Source organism: Pinus tabuliformis, chromosome 2_2, assembly GCF_031772625.1.
Source record: "Pinus tabuliformis cultivar Carrire ecotype Pingquan chromosome 2_2, CPIR1, whole genome shotgun sequence".
Taxonomy (NCBI): domain Eukaryota; kingdom Viridiplantae; phylum Streptophyta; class Pinopsida; order Pinales; family Pinaceae; genus Pinus; species Pinus tabuliformis.
In genome coordinates, this window is record NC_142300.1 from 666,655,400 (window position 1) to 666,667,678 (window position 12,279).

Genomic DNA, 12,279 nt, shown 5'->3' on the forward strand with positions numbered 1-12,279 from the left:
TGCGCAGATGGCTGGAGGATGATCACCTTCATCTCTTGGAAGCATAGGGAAGGCCAAATCATGGAAATCTCATTGAAAATCAATGAGGAGCTAAGAACCAAAGATAGTCGTCGGATGGTATAAATAAACGACCAAGATATGATCTGAGGGGTTATTGGGAAGGAATTTGAATGGAGGATCGAGATTTAACAAAAGTCGTTGGATCATCGTCGGGCAGATCTGACGGTGGTCAAGAGTAGAAGATGTAGGATAATTAACACATGGGGAGGACAGCGGTATGATGGGCGAGCGGTTTCCCCGCACTGCTTTTGGGCCGCGGGCAGTAATCGTATAAGGCAGTGCAATGCAATGAAATGAAGACACGTGGCTGGGAGAACGGTGGGGAAAATCGCTTTCCTGGCAGGTTGGCAGAGTGGGGGTTGCGATAACCATTGGATGATAGGGTAGGATGATTGGATGGCGGCGGGCTACAACACATTTTGGTTGATATGACAGGTGATGTGACAGGTATGGGTCCACCGGGGCTATGATTTTTGTTATATCCATGCGTTAAAAAAAAAACAGGTTAATATGGGATTTAAACAGGTTTTAAAATGTTAAGACTTTAAGCGCCCAGGGATAAACAAATAATGGGTTTAGGGGTTTGAAGGGGAATGAGCAGGATTTAAGGGGAAGGAAGCAGTGGAGGAATGGGAGTTATAAGAGCATAATAAAAATGAAGGAGAAGGATAAAATGAATAACTACCACTCCTCTGCAATCCAAACCAACACTGTCTGACCTGCTTTAACCCATGAAATGTTGGACATTTTAGCAGAGCTAACACTGGCTCCTTTTGGGGATGAGATCCTCCCTGTGAGGTCTCAAGAACCTGCAGACCATTGCCTTTCCAGCTGAAAACACATTAATCAAAATTCCTAGTGTTCCATTAGGCATGGAGTCTACTTGCCTACACAAAACTGATAAAAACAAAATATTTACAACCTTCAAGGTCGAAGACCTTAAGCAACATAAACTTTCAAAAACTGCCAATTAACTGGGCCATCAAAAACTGCTTCTCCCCCCATACTTTTCAGTATGAAGGTGTTTTTCCCTTGAACCTATGAAATGATGAAAGGCCATGTCTAAAAAGCATCAAATTTCGCATGATTGCCTTTCTTTTCCTTCAGTACATCCCATTTTAAAACCAAGACAACAATCCTAAAATTATTTGATTTTGCCTTCTTGTCAAAGGCTTCTTTGACCTTCCTCTGATGTGATGTAGCCGATTCCGCTAGTTGTTCTTAATCTGATGTACCTCTGCTAAACGAGTGATTCTTCTTACCATGTCTTCTTCGTCATCCTGCTCTTCTTGAAGGAACTTTTCCACAGGGAGAGTTAACTGAATTGGAAATACCGCATCAGTGCCATACACCAGCTTGAAAGGAGAGTGGCCTGTGGATTTTTTAATGGTCATTCTGTTAGCCCACAATGCATGCTTGAGCTTTGAATCCCAATTCTTCCTATTTTCCTCTAACAACTTTTTAATTATCCTGATCAAACTTATATTAGAGGATTCTGCTAGACCATTTCCCTGAAAACAATATGCAGTGGAATGAACAAGTTTGATACCCATTGGATCACACATTTCCACTAGCTCCTTGGCCCTGAAGGCTGCTGCATTATTTGTGACTAATTTATGTAGACAAAAAAATCTGCTAAAGATATTTTCAGTCAAAAACTTCATCACCACATTGTGATCAGCCTTCCTAGTAGGGACTGCTTCAATCCACTTAGTGAAGTAATCAGTGGCTACTAATATCCATCTGTGTTGGCCACTGGAATGTGGATTAATTTCACCAATGAAATCCAAGCCCCACTGCTGAAAAGGTCCTTTTGCAATTATTGGTTTTAGGGGCAAAGATTTCACTGCTGCTTTCCTTCAAATCTTTGGCACCTGTCACAAGATTTAACAAAAATAAATACATCAGAAAACAATGTGGGCCAATAGTATCCAACTCCGAGAATTTTGTGAGCTGTAGTCTTCCAATAATGATGCCCTCCACACATGCTATTATGAAACTGATGCATAACTTATTTTGATTGTTCTTTGTCCAGACACCTTAAAAGTATTCTAGATGGATCCCTCCAGTAAAGCAGATTTTCATTGATGCAATACTTTGCTGCCCTGAGTTTCAAAGTTCTGGCTTGACTTTGAGTAAGTTCTGAAGGGATTTCTAGCTTCATCAAGAAATTAATTATTTCAACGTACCAGTTACATGAAGCTAGATTTTCGGCCACTCACTGTTTTTTCATTGTTTCAACTGTTTCCTCTTCTTCTGCCTGACCATTTGCTGCCATTGTACACAGGAAATCGATATCTAAGGACCTGCAATTTTCTTCAGCCAATAACTTGGCAAGACCCTGACCTCTAGCCAAATTAGTGGGCTTCAGCTCTATATTAAATTCAATCATTTTTGCAATCCATTTTTCCCTTCTTCCATCAGCATCGGGTTGTGTTAGGACATGTTTTATTGCAGCAGAAGGCACGTATGCAATTATTTTCGAATGCAAGATATAAAATCTGAAAGCATTTAAGGATTTAATAAGTGCATATTCCTGCTTCTCTATAATATCATACCTCATTTCAACATCCCTCAAATTCTTGCTGAAAAATGCCACTGGATGCTCTGAACCTTCCTCATCTTGCTGCAATAAAACAACTGGAATGGTGTCTTTAGAGGAAAATGAAAACACATGAAACTCCTTACTGTAGTCAGGACTTATTAATGTGGGAGTCTCCATAATATCTTTTTTGATTGAATCAAATGATTTCCTTGCTGAATCAATCCATCTTACCTCTAACCCTTTTCTCAACATGGAGGTAATATGCTTTACTAGTTCTGCAAAGTTTGGGATAAACCTCCTTACAAAATTTATTTTGCCCAAAAAAGACTGTATATCTTTCTTTGAACTGGGGACAATCAAAGCCTGAATTTCTTTGACTCTTTCTGGGTCAATTTGAACACCTGTAGCAGGCACAACATGTCCTAATAGCTTGCCTACATGTAAAGAAAATTGTGAATTTTTGGGATTAACTGATATTCCAAACCTTCTGCACTTCAGAAACACTTTTCTTAGGTGGTGCAAATGATTTTGATGCCTGCTAGAGCAAACTGTTATATCATCAAGGTAGATGAGGACAAATTTGTCCTTCTCTCCCACAAATTCTATATCCATAGCTCTCTTAAAGGTGGCTCCAGCATTCATCAACCCAAATGGAATTTTGGCATACATAAAAGTGCCCCAAGGAGTGGTAAATGCAGTATTTTCTTGATCATCTTGGTGCACAACAATCTGATTGAAGCCTGAAAATCCATCCAAAAATGACATCACTTTAGCTCCTGAGACCTTTTGCAACAAATGCTCCATCTTTGGCAGAGGATAGTTATCTTTCTTTGAGCATTTGTTTAAATTTCTGAAATCTACACAAAGTCTGATTTCTCCACTCTTCTTCCTCACGACCACCAAATTAGCTACCCATTTAGAATATCTGAGAGGCACTATGATCTTGGCAGCCAGCAACTTTTTAATTTCTTTTTCAATCAATGGAAGAAGCATAGGGTTTATTGGTCTCAGATTTTGTTTAAAAGGAAGAGTGTCTTTCTCTAGAGGAATTTTATGCTGAATTATGTTCTTGTCATATGTTTTCAGATCACTATACTCCCAGGCAAATACATCTGCAACTTGCCTCATTAAATTGCAGTATTCAGCGCTTTGATCAGCTGACAAATGAGTGGACAAATTCACATACCTAGGCTGACCTGGACTTCCTATATCATGCTTACAGACTGCAGATTGGTCTTCTTTTTGAGCAGCTTTGTAAGGCACATCATTCTGGTCAAATAGTTTTTCAAGAGGGATTAGACCTTTAAGAATATGGTTACTGGGAAGCTGGACAATGCTGTCCTTACCAATTTTATTTCTAAGCTGGGACTGGGGTTTTTATATCAAGGCATCATTTTCTTGGTCAATTTGCATTTCTGAAAATTCATCAATGACTTGAAGGAACCTATTCAACTCATCATTTTCAAAAACTTTCCAATGGTGGACGTTGTCAGGCAAGGATGGTCTGTATTTCACTTGAACTTCATACACTAGTCTGGGAGGCAAAGGAGGTATAAATAGACTAGCAGAAATAGCAAGGGAATCAACAAGCTGATTTTGGGCTCTAGGAATGTATGAAATACAGAAAAAATAAAAAGAGTCTCTGATTCTCCATACCTCATCTCTGTATGCTTTTAGCCTTGGGTGCTTTGCTTGAAATGCTTTATTCACTTGCTGGATAATCAAATCAACATCTCCATATACCTTTAGATTCTTGATTCCTCTGTCTTTTGCTGCATTAAGGCCCAACAACAGTGCTTCATATTCTGCTATATTATTTGTCACCTGAAAAACCAGCTTAAAAGATAGCTGAATACTTTCTTATTGTGGAGATACTAGCACAACCCCTGCTCTTGCAATCTCCCTGGAACATGCTCCATCAAAGAGAAACTCCCAAATCTAACTTCCTTGCTCTTTCTTAGCCTGAACTGTTGGTTTCCTGATCTGCATTTCAGCCTTCTGAGATTCTTCTATTTGGAGAATGCATGCTCCAAAATCAGTGTCCACTGAATATATAAGATGATTTGTAGGATTTTTATCATCACTAATGATATATGCCAGCTGTGCTTCTCTGTACAATCTTGTACTTTCTCCTCCAAACACTGGGACAGTGGCATAAGAGAGATCATTCTGTAATTTCCCACCTAGTCTCTTAATCCACCCTCTAGATAGCAGCATACCAAACTTGGGAGGCATATCTGCTACCACAATATCCATCATCATACTCTTCATGGGCAGTTGAGTTAAGGTAATGGCCAGATCTTAAATCAATCCAAGACATTTCACCTTTCTTGAATCAAAAGAAAATAAATCATGATAGGGTCTAGTGATATCACGACCCAAATCTTCCATGACTGCATTAGGCATTAGATTGTGGCTGGCCCCTGTATCTAGCAGGAAATTGTGGAGGATTTATCATGAATGGTCAATGAGACATAAAGGATGGAGAATTATTATCAGCAGGTTCAACCATGGGGCTGAGCGCAATGGCAGGCTTGTCATCTTGCAAATTAACAAAGTCAGTAGAGGTTTGTTTGGTTTCTAGCTTAAGGGCTTCTAGGATAGGCTTTCTAAATAATTCACTCTTCACCAACTCAACCAAAGGCATAGATACTTTCAATTTTTGGACCTCTGACTCAAAGCTGAAAGAAGAAGGTGACTTATCAGAACTTTTTACCTCTTGAACTAAAGCTTTGAGGATGACTGGCTCAGCTGCTGGTCTTCTTTGCTTTCCACTCTAAAGTTCTATTTGGACAACAACTCTTTGTGCAGGATTTTCTTTGACATTCTTTGCATTGGATCTTAGATTATACCTCTACTGGTCACCAGTTTGTAGAACAACTCCTCTATCCTACTCCTAACTGTTTTGTTCTTGCAGTAATGATTCTTCATACTCAGCCAATGTCAAAAAGGCAGCACTGCCTTTATCTTCCATGCAGTGAATTTCATCCTCGTCTTCTTCAAATTGTTCCTCCTCCATGACCACATTTTGGAAGGGAGTTTTTACTTTTTGATCTTCTTTTGAATCTTCACCCCTCTGCATAATCTGTAACTGCTCATTTGCTCTTCTGAATGGATTCTGATTTCCTGGAGCAAATGTGTTTTGTTGCCTTGTTTTCCCATAGTTCTTCTCAACCTTTAGCTTAGAAATTTCAGCAGCCAATGACTCTATCATCTTAGTCATTTTGTCTAGGCTCTGAAGATGATGCAGAAGAAGTAGAAGCCTGATTTCTCTCTCTTCTTTCGTCAGCTTGACTCTTTAGTAACTCTGCAGCCATAATATTGGATTCTACTTCTAGGGTTGCATCCTGTATGTCTTCCAGTGTGGCACATCTCCTTTCTCTCAATAAAAGATAGAAATCAAAGTCAAAGGCATTGGCATAAGTGAGTTTGGCAGAGGTGGGAGTAGGCTTTACCTCAACTAATATCTTACTATACATTCTATTGAATCTTTTATTGAAATCATGTATTGATTCCCATTTTCTCTCTTCAAATTACCAAACTTTGTGTGGTAGTACAACAAGTCCTTTTTATCTCCCCACTGCTTCAAAAATTCATCATCTAATGCTTCAATATCTATTATGGATCTCTGGGGTAATTCTCTAAACCACTTCCTAGTCTCCCCATCAAGGCTTTGGACAAAAACTCTCATCCACACATCATTCTCACTTATATCTAAATTATCAACATAACTATAAAATGTTTCAAGGTGCTCTTCTGCTGTTACTCCCTCCGTGTCAGTGAATTTAGGCATATATTTATGATATTCTCCCACAGGCATAAGATTCAAAGGCACAGACAACACCAATGGTCCATATCTGGCAGCTACAATTCTCTCTATCCTAGTAGGTGCTTGATGTCCTGCCATGATTGGAATGTTTGGAAGAATAGTAGCAGATGGAGAAGTAGGAAGTAATGTGATGGATGGCAGAGATAAAGGGATGTTTTGGACTGAATGGGAAGCTTTCTTTGGACAGATATTCAAAGGGTAACTAACTGCACAAGGGGTTGAATAATCTTTGAAGGAATTTCCTTATTAACAGTGTTGTGCTCTAAATCTTCAAACTGTAAATCTTCAGCAATAAATTTATCTTTCAAAGATGAATTAGAATTCTTAGGCTTACCTGATCCTGATGCCCCTTTCTGTCAAGCTTTCTTCGATTTAACAGTACTCTCAGGTTTAGGCACTGGTTCAGCTGGTGATTTCTAAGGATTTCTTCGAGTGTGTCTCACAAACTGAGCCATAACTTCAATGTGGAGTCAACAAAGGATGGTCTTCCACCAATGGAGTCGCCAAACAGATGATTACAACCAGAAACTGTGTTCAAACCTTGTCTGTCATCAAAGCTTGAAACTGTGTCGTTCTCCCAGGGAAGCTGAGCTTCAATTCTCCTCTCCCCAGCAATGGAACCAATTAATGTTATCACCCCAAGAAACTCACCTAGGTTGTATATCAATGATGCTCAGGAACATTACAAACTCAAAAAAATGTTGGATAAATGGTGGATGAATGAAAGAAATGCTGCTTATTCAAGCCAGATAACCACTTCTATTGTGATTGACCCCAGACATGGGTGAACACCCCCAGACTACAAGGCTTTTAACCACCAATTACTCACAATTTTTTAAGAAAATGTGATGATGGAGAATTCTAATCACACAAGCAGAAGCACAGGACCCTGTGATGGCTAGCTACAACTATCTAAGAGGTCTGTAAATCTATTCTCTAATACACAGACAAGATGACAGCTCTCTGGCATTAAAACAATAGAAACCTGCATACAAATTCAATAATACTAACTAGATGCTAACAGTGAGGTGGGATGACAACCTCTACTGCTATACATCAAGAGCAAATGAAAAACGCATACAAGCATAGCCTGGAACAAAGAAGAAGTAGAAAATGAGCAATTAACAACAAAAGAAGCTTGTGTTAGCTGGAAATGCAGACCAGAAGTTGCAAGTTACAAAGTAGTTATAGTCTCCATAAGTTGAAGCTCACAGCAGAATCACACTCATCTAACGCTCATCTAACACTCATCAACCTGATTACATCGTTTTTCTGAGTATATATAGAATCTGTTTACAAAATATCTCTACTAGGCTATGCGTGGAGGTTTCATAATTGACCACCAACCGCATTTACAGTTAGATATGGGTCCTCTATTACAATCTGAATGTTTTTAATGAAAAAATGGCTCTTTTTGTACTTTGGTGTACTTCTTGAACAGGTGAAATATTATCTTTTTAATTTTTCAATAACTGCTGATGTCATTGAACTGCTCGAGGATCATTCTCCTCGTCCTTGGCCGTGTTGTGTTGAATGCAGGTGGTTGAAGAATTAATGTGCAGATGGCTGGAGGACGATCACGTTCATCCCTTGGAAGCATAGGGAAGGCCAAATCATGGAAATCTCGTTCAAATTCAATGAGGAGCTAAGAACCAAAGATAGCCATCGGATGGTATAAATAAATGACAAAGATCTGATCTGAGGGGTTATTGGGAAGGAATTTGATTGGAGGAACGGGATTTAACAAAAGTCGTTGGATCACCGTCGGGTAGATTCGATAGTGGTCGGGAGTAGAAGATGCGGGATAATTAACACACAGGGAGGACGACGGTATGACGGGTGAGCGGTTTCCCCACACTGCGTTTGGGCCACGGGTGGTAATTGTACAAGGCAATGTGATGCAATGAAATGAAGACACGTGGCTGGGAGAATGGCGGGGAAAAACACCTTCTCGGGGGTTATCGAACAAGCAGGTTGGTGGAGTGGGGGTTGCTATAACCATTGGATGATAGGGCGGGATGATCAGATGGCGGCGGGCTACAACACATTTTGGTTGATATGATAGGCGATGCAATAGGTATGGGCCCACCGGGGCTATGATTTTTGTTATATTCGCGCATTAAAACAAAAACATGTTAATATGGGATTTAAACGGGTTTTAAAATGTTAAGACTTTAAGTGCCCAGGGATAAACAAATAATGGGTTTAGGGGTTTGAAGGGGAATGAGCAATATTTAAGGGGAAGGAAGCAATGGAGGAATAGGAGTTATAAGGGCATAATAAAAATGAAGGAGAAGGATGAAATGAACAACCACTCCTGTGCAACCCAAACCAGCACTGTCTGGCCGGGTTTAACCCATGAAATGTTGCAAACTGTAGCAGAGCTAACAGTATGAAGTTACAACAAGGTGAGATATGGTCATATGACCCTCACCATATTATTTCAAACATAAGAGTGGAGAATGCCTATGCTCATTATCTGCATGAACCTCGACCATATGTCAAGAAACTAGCAAATGGAGGACAAACCAATGTATCAAGAGGGATGGAGGTTGAGACTCCTCATCCAAGTGAGAAGAATTTGAAATGAGGCAGTCAGGATATTATTGATTTGGAAGATGAATCACATAAAGGTTCCAAGGGGGTTAAATTGACTAAGGGGGGGAATTTTTCAGCAGTAATGGGTTTTCAATTGCATTTGGGGGAAGTCATTTGTACCCTTCTTCCCTTGTTCTACAAGAAGCTGCTAAGAGTTTTTTTATCTAGTCATAAAATAATTATATTCTCAAATAGAAGAAAGGAACAAAAAAGTAAAGGAAAGCATGGAGCCCTAATTGGAAGTTCAATCCATCTCTGACTATCAGACTAGATTTTTTTCTGCCATGGACCTTGAGAGAAATCAACTAAAACTATCTTTCTATCACCCCTCTGCTTTTACTATCTTTTTTTCGTCCGGTTTCAAGACTGGTAACCTAACAATAGATGCTAGAGAGATCCCATTGTTTGATCAAATCAATTTGCATAGGAAAACTAGAAAGATAATATATAGTGATTTAAATAAAACTTCTCTAGATGCTAACAAAGTTGAAGCCTTGTTAGAGTAACATTTCTGAAAATGATGTATTTATGTTTTATTTTCATTTAAGAATGTAATGTTCGAAAGAAAAAGTAATCTCAAAGTAGTTTAAGTGGTTAGCAATTTTTGGTAGTTGACAGTTTCATAACTGTCCCTTTTGAAATTTTGTATAAAAGAAATTTGGAAGAAGAAGTGAGGGTTCTGAATTTTGGACTTCATTGTAGGTTTCAACCCCATATAGAAATTACCTGCATACGAATTCTAAAACACATAAAATAAACAATGTGAGAGCATAACACATAAAACTCATATACACAGAGATTTTCTCTTGGATCCAAAAACCGGGACTACCAACTTGATTTTTCATTATGTTCCTTTCAATGTTACAATACATATTTATACACACCGAAGCATCCAATACCATGGACTGAAAACCATCGCGTCAAAAACCATGGACCGAAAACCATCAGATCCAAAAAACATGTGCGAAAATCATGCACAAAACCATAGGTGGATCCACCCAACCTAACATAGGGTCCAAAACCAAAATTTTCCAGGGCGCTACCCCAGACCCCATAAAGTGGGGTTACGGGTACACCTCAAACCCCTATGACCCCCCCGCTACACAATCGGCGCAACGAAGGGGGGGATTCAGCCCCCCTCTAACCCCCTAGTTAACTACGTGGGTTAGTCATGGAAAGAATATAACACAACCCAACATTATCCCACTTGTTGTTTTCTTTCCACAGGGGGCCACAAGAGAGCTTAGTCATTTTTCCAGCCCTGAAATGCCCATTGTTTCTCTACACCAAGAGAACTTCTCAGAGCTTACAGATTTTGTCAATGCATCTGCAATATTCTTCAAAGTTTCCACCTTTACCAGCAACACCTCTTTGTCTTCTATCATATCCCTCACAAAGTGATACTAAACATCAATGTGCTTTGTCTTTGAATGATATGCGAGGTTCTTTACCAAGAAAATTGCACTTTGGCTGTCACAGTCTATCCTTATAGCTCCCTGTACCAACCCCATACTTGAACATAATATCTACAACCAAACTGCTTCCTTGCTTGCATGAGTGGCTGCCATGTATTCTGCCTCCATAGTGGATAGTGCCACTACAAATTGTTTCTTACTCATCCAACTGACTGCACCTCCAAATAGGTTAAACACATACCCACTTGTAGATCTTCTCTGATCTAGATCTCCAACCCAGTCTGCATCAACAAAGCCATGGATATCCAAAACGCTGTCCAATCCTGGTCTTCCTTGGTAACACAACCCATAATCACTAGTGCCACGCAAATACCTGAAAACCCGCTTCACTGTTGTCTAATGCTCTTTCCCTGGTTTTGACATAAACTTGCTCAATACTCCCATTGCATGTACAATGTTTGGTCTAGTACAGACCATCGCATACATCAGGCTACCGACTGCACTTGCATATGGAACGCGGGACATATCCTCTTCCTCTTCTTATGTCTTGGGACACTGTTCAGCAGATAACTTTACACCTACAGGAATAGAAACCTTCACAGGTTTACTATCCTACATATTAAATCTCTGCAATATTGTCTCGACATACTTCCTCTGGTTTAACCAGAGCTTCCTCTTTGCCCGATCGCTTTTAATTTCCATGCCCAAAATATAGTTTGCAGCACCGAGATCTTTCATGTCGAGTTTGGAGGACAATTAGGTCTTCAAATCCTGGATAATTTCTTTTTCATTTCCAACCAACAACATATCATCCACATACAAGACCAGATAAATAACATGGTCACCAATTAATTTAAAATACACACAGTGATCTACTTTGCTTCTAGTGAAGCCAAGTCCCCGTATAAATGTATCAAATTTCTGATACCACATCCTTGGTGACTGTTTTAACCCATATAGAGACTTCTTTAACTTGCATACCAATTCTTTCTTACTCTTCACTGCAAAGCCTTTAGGTTGCTTCACGTAGATCTCCTCTTCCAGATCCCCATGAAGAAATGTTGTCTTCACATCCATCTGTTCTACCTCAAAATCAAAAGTAGTAGCAACAAGTAAAAGTAATATAATAGAAGTTACCTTGGCAACAGGAGAAAAAATATCACCAAAATCAATTCCCGACACCTAGGAATAACCTTTTGCTACCAAGCGAGATTTATATTTCTCCACCTTTCCTTCTGCATTTGTCTTCTTCTTGAACACCCAATTGTTGCCAATGGGTTTCCTTCCAGTTGGCAACTCCACTAGATCCCAAGCCTCATTTTTGTGCACGGATGCCATTTCATCAACCATGGCCTCTTTCCAGAGTTTTCCATCCTCTGAATCCACTGCTTCCTTCAAAGCTCTGGGATCATCATCATTAATAGACAAAGCAAAATTTGAACAGAAAGAAGATGGACTATACCTTTCTGGCTGCCTTCTTTCTCGAACTGATATTCTCACACCCAGAGTTTGTGGGTCTTCATCTTCTGATTCCTCCTCTACTGTAGAGTCTGATTTTTCTTCCTTTATCTCAAACTTTATCTTCTCAGGTTCCTTTGGTTGGACTTCATGTTTAATAACATCTTTCACCTCTTTGCACACCACATCTCAGTTGTACATAACCTTCCTTGTTACTGGGTTCCAAATATTATAACCCTTTAAACCATCCTTATACCCAATAAAGATGCACTTTTCAGAATTACTATCCAACTTGGTTTGTTTCTCCTTTGGAACATGTACATATGCATCACATCCAAATACCCTCAGATGTGAAAGAGAGGGTTTCTTACTAG